At 44.3% G+C, this 5,665-nt stretch overlaps 1 non-coding gene and 1 pseudogene across 1 annotated transcript; both read right to left on the bottom strand.

The window, feature by feature from the left end:
• Window positions 1–765: 765 nt before the first annotated feature.
• On the bottom strand, window positions 766–925 carry LOC116983801. Its single transcript, XR_004414817.1, has one exon. It is a non-coding gene; the product is annotated as a U1 spliceosomal RNA (small nuclear RNA).
• Window positions 926–4,728: 3,803 nt separating this feature from the next.
• LOC116983356 lies at window positions 4,729–4,907 on the bottom strand (annotated as a pseudogene).
• Between the last annotated feature and the right edge of the window lie 758 nt (window positions 4,908–5,665).

A 5,665-nucleotide genomic window follows, 5' to 3' on the forward strand; every position in this document is an offset into this window, starting at 1 on the left:
GGTACTCACGGGTGCTGGTTTGCGGGCTTTCCTCGTCCCGCCGCTGGCCACACCGGTCCTGACTGTCGGTCCACGTCTGTTCCCGGTTTCTCCTGGCTGCTCCGTATGCAGCCACTCATAGCGGGTTTGTTCCGTCTGCCGCACCCGTTCAGCCCTGGTCCGATATTGATGCGGGCTGGTCACCCGCTGCTGCTCCAAGTCGGGCTCTTCTAGATGGTGTGTCTTAGTTTGAACTTTGCCTCCCGGCCGGGAAGTAAGTTTCGTCGGTGCCAGATCTGGCACAGCTGATTCCTCTACCGAGGCCTCTAGAGCCGACGGCTGCTGTCTCTGCCGTTCATCCACGTTTACAACGCGTTTCTCGGGCAGCTTTTTAGCAGACCGCTTCCTTTTTACTCTGTCCATTTGTGTAAACTAAAAATGCAGAGTCCTTACCTGCCTTTTGCTGGTCCTATTATCTTCTCCCGTTACTGGGGGATGTCCTCCCCCCTCCTGTTGACTCGTGCAATGCGTGTAGCGATATGACACGCATGCGTTGGAAGCGGGTTCTTCACGTAGTCACTCACGTGACTCCGAAGTAAAATTAACCTACATCCTGCACATCTTTGGAATATGGGAGAAAACCGGACCACCCAGAGAAAATCCAAGTGGTCACACGGAGAACACACAAACTCTGCAGAGACAGCACCTGTAATCAGTATGGCATCCAGGTCTCAGGCACTATGAGGCTGCAGCTGTCCCGCTACCCCACTGTGCCACCAACAATAATAAATATTAGCAAGAATACAATCCACCACTACAAATTTTACAGATGAGTTTCCTACGTTTGGGGACCTCGCAGGTGTCGGCACCCACAAGTGCATTGGGATAGCCTCATCCTGGGTGATGGGCCTCGGTGATCAGCGACACTCCCCTGCAAGGTCATTGTGTTGGGCGCTTTTCCAAGGCAGTGTGAAATATAGATCGAGTCGATTGGTGGGAGGTGGGGAAGAGGGGATGCTGATTTGCACAATGAACCAAACTACTTTCACAAATCTGTAATTTGTCGTGCCCGTGGACAGTTGCCATGTCAAGCTGTGATGCATCCAGATGGGATGCTTTTGAAAATGAAGATGTGCTGTATTTTCTTGGCCTTTTGAGGAAGTAGAGGCGCAGGTCTGTTTTATTGGATGTAGCATGGGTTACATCAGTAAGAATGTGGAGGGTAGGGATGAGATCAATAGCGATTGGATTTGATAGTTTTATTGCTACATATAAATTAAATTTATGTTATCAGTTTCAGATAACTGAAAGTTATACTGTTATGAAGAAATATCTGAAGTCACAGACACTAATGTGAGTGACTGGTGCAAGAACAGGGATAAGGTGTTCATTGTCCAAATCCTCTTTGTGGGAATCATCCATAGACATTATGTACTGAATCTTCCTCAAATTTACCTTCTCATTATTTATCAATGCGTACCAGAGCATATCTTGAGCAGACATTTGAAATTGATATCATTCAAGGACATCAACCATACAAGTGCCTATGTAGAATGTGCCAACACTATAAATATATAGAGCTGATAACATGATGAATAGATAGACTTTATGATTGTAAGGAATGCCATGCACTATTCTTGTATATATTTTTTATGAATAAAATTTATTTTCGAAAAAAAGCAACATTTTACTTTGTGCATGTACTCTTGTTGATTAAATTTGATCGCTTATAATTGATGATTATTCATGATTGCTATATGGGTTCTCTTGTGCATTGCCCTGTGTGTGAAATTGACAGCAGCTTGCAATCTTGAGAAGCAAGGCAGATATGCAAGTACTAGCACACGTTTGCCTGGCATCAGGCAAAATTGATACAATTACTGATCCTGGAAAGCATCTATATGTCTCTGGTAGAATATGTCTCTGGTAGCTCGGTGGAGGGTAATCGAGACTACATAAATAAAGGTTTCAAAGGTCTTTTATTGTCACATGTACCAATTAAGGTACAATGATATGCAAATTACCATACAGCCATACGAAAAAAGAGCAACAAGACACACAACTACATAAAAGTTAACAAACATCCACCACAGCGATGGTCTAAGCTCCCACAGCCGGCGGTCGAAGCTCCCGCATCGGGGCGATCGAAACTCCTGCATCGGGGTGATCGAAACTCCTGCATCGGGGCGATCGAAGCTCCTGCGGCTTGGAATCCCCGGCGTCGGTCTCTGACCAGAGACCGCTGGCTCCATGATGTTAAGTCCGCCAGCACCCACGGTTGGAGCTCCGAGGTCGATCACTGGCAAAAGGATTGCGGGGCCTCGTGATGGTAAGTCCTCAAGCGGCCGCGATGGTGCTCTCAAAATTGGTCTCCAACAAAGGCCGCCAACTCCACGATGTTAGGCCGCAGTGCGGACGGAGATAGCATATGGAAAAAAATTGCATCTCCATCGAGGTAAGAGGTTAGAAAAAGTTTCCCCCACCCCCCACATAAAACAAGCTAAAGAACACTAAAAATAGTAAGAGTAAACGAGAACTTACCAGTTTGAAGTTTGATCTGTATTTTATGAGGAGTTACGATGAGGGATTACGTGAAGAGCCCGCTCAGCATGCATGCGCGACATACTTCAAAGCAGCAGTGTGGAATCACAGATAGACACAGTTATTGAAATAAACAGTAAAGAAAAGGAGACCTTAGTTATCAGTTTGACCCATATTATTGAGGGTGGGAGCGGAGGGCACATAATCCCTCATCGTAACTCTTCATAAAATACAGATCAAACTTCAAACTGGTAAGTTCTCGTTTAATCTTACTATTTTACTTCGGAGTCACGTGAGTGACTACGTGAAGATTTTAAAGCTGTGATTTCAAACCGTGTAACAGTTCATACTTCACTCGCTGCCGAAGTCTTTCGAGGGAGGAAGTATGTTATCGTAATCAACCATGAATCTGTTTGTAAAAACAATAATGGTGTTATTAACAACAACAAGACCAAATGCTCCCCCGGGCTTAAATTATATATTTTTTGCAGAATCTTTTTCTGCAAACGATACAGGTCCTGTCAGTGGTTTGTTATAAAAGTTTGAAACGTATACTCCCTAGACCACCCCGCTGTAGCCAGGATGTGGTCCATTGGCACGTCCATCCTTTTAGTCACTGATGTGGATGCTGTCCTGGTGGAGTAAGATTTATACACGTTAATATGTACTCCAGCAACTCCCAGTACCTGCTTGAGCCACTTGAGATAGTTTGGCTCGTCACCCGACCATAACGTTTCTTGTGGCTGACCCATAAGGCTTTTTCTCTCCCTCGAGGATTACATATTGTGTCGATGTAGTTCAATAAGTGGGTCATGACACATAACCGTGGTTCAGGTGGGTATGCCCGGAATTCCATAACTAGACCTGATGTTCCTGGTCTGCTCTGTTTGCCCAGTCCCTAATGGTAATGTAACATGGTGTAGTGGACCATATTGTCCAATCGTAGTGGATGGAGGAAACTGGACTCTTTGTGCTGAGACAAGGCCATCAGCATGTCCCTTCAGGGTGGGCTGTTCCAGGGTGAGGGACCTGGCTGGTGGCCATCCCCTAAGGTACGTCAGGTCCATACTGACATCCCAGATTTGGGTGTACCCGGGTCTGGGGGATTAACCTCTCCTAGATTTGATCACCAGCGGGAGGTACCCTGTGGCCTGTGGTCCTGGTGCCCGAGTTAAGTAGGCTGACAGAGCACTTCTGGCTGAATCCTTCATTGTGGTGAAGACCTGCCAGAACTCCAGCACAGGTTTGTTGTAGTTGAATATGTAGTTCCTGTATTTGAATGGTATCTTCCCACTTCTTGATGTTCGCCAAGTATGTTCCCTAGTGGATATGCGATGGGATGCTATCCTTGTGTTGATAGCACTATTGACAATCCAGGCCCAGCAGAGGTCTTCCCAATTCCTGCAATCCAGGCCTAGTGATGGTCTTTTCAAATCTGCAATCCAGTAGTTTAATTTATCGTGGCATGTGCGTAGTACCCGACTGATGAGGCCGTAGTACCCGATGAGGTAGGAAAAAAGGGGAAAAACATAGATTAGATTCCCCCCTCACGCTTCCTAATTCAGTGGGAATTAATTAATTGCCCCTGCCTCAAATTTGGTTTCTTGCGACATACATTGGTACGTGGAGAATTCAATTGAATAGTGAAATCGATATCGGGTGTTCCATATTGCTTTGTAATTCCAGCAATACTTGGGTTTAATATGTCTGTTTACAGTATTTAGCTCACCTAGTAGGTAAGTTTGCTGATGGTCGTATATTTTTGACGACCTGTAGTTTCCAATTGTTAAATAAATGTCACATGATATCGATTTATTCTGCCCTAGTGGTTTGTGTATGTCACTACTGTGATGTTGTTAATTATAAACGAACATGCAAAATGGTGCACTGCAGAATAATATGCTTTGCCAATAGAGCGTACTCAAAATTTCCAAACTAGGTTTTACGCCTAGTGTCTATAGTGATGACGACTCCAGATTAGTGCATATGCCACCATGTTTTGGGTGAGGGTAGTTTAAACATTAGCACCTAGCCTTAATGGAATGTTCAAGTTAAGTAGCTGGAACAGCTGCTACTAACTCCCAATACTCTTGCCACTGTTTAATGGTAGGTAGATACCATTAATTGTTACAGGTTGTGTCATACTGACTCTCCTATGCCAAGTTAAAGATAAGTGGGTAGAGTGTTGAATACCAAATAGTCAACAGTAGAGGATTTATATTTCAAGGTACTGCAATACTGGTTGATGCGTGGAGTGGACGGAGCAAGCCCCTCCCCATCTCCCTGTTCCAAATCAATTGACATATGGTCCCTTGATAAGGGACGAGTCAAAATAGAACTAACAACAACAGATACTCCGCTTGATCTTAGTCAAGGCTGAGAGCGATGGTTTCAATCGTAGATCTATCTGGATTGCATGACAAGCTCGGCTAAAAGAATAATAGCTAAAGCTGTGATAGCTATACCCATGGATTAGTCGTCGTTAATATCATTGGAACATGCCATGACGATAGTTCCTTAATATAGCCAGGGCTGGTTAGAATATCTGGAACCAGTTTGGCTGTAATAGCCATAGTCGATAATTAATACTGCCAAGTTATCTCCAAGTTTTTTGAATGGGTACTGAACAGTATGCATCTTTTAAGTTGATGTCTACCATTAAGTATGCTTGGAATGAAAGGTTGGCAGTTTCAATATTCCAAGCGTGGCCTGGCGAGATACTCAAGTGGCAAGTCAATGACGGTGCGACATATACCATGTTGGGATTTTTAGAGCCAAAGGTTCATACTGGGTTTATTATGACCCCTTGATATCAATGATGGCGACATTACCATCTTGGTTAGTTGGTACCAAAGGTTCATATAGGCTTCTATATGACCCCTGTATAATTATTACCCCCAGTTGCTAGTCCCTCATGTTCTTATTAGTGGGAGGGTAGACCCCTAGGGTGCATGCTGTACTGGTATTGTATGGTCCCTGGGAAAGGACATATCAGATATAAACTGATAAGGCAGTTACTACTAATCTTAGCCAAAAGGCCGAGCAGGATGGGATCTAATTTAATTTTATCCTTGAATGCTTTGTTAGTACAAACCCTTCATCTTTTGTGTGATGGCAGGAACCATACTTATCTTATTTCACTGTT

The sequence above is a fragment of the Amblyraja radiata genome, chromosome 1 (genome assembly GCF_010909765.2).
Source record: "Amblyraja radiata isolate CabotCenter1 chromosome 1, sAmbRad1.1.pri, whole genome shotgun sequence".
Taxonomy (NCBI): domain Eukaryota; kingdom Metazoa; phylum Chordata; class Chondrichthyes; order Rajiformes; family Rajidae; genus Amblyraja; species Amblyraja radiata.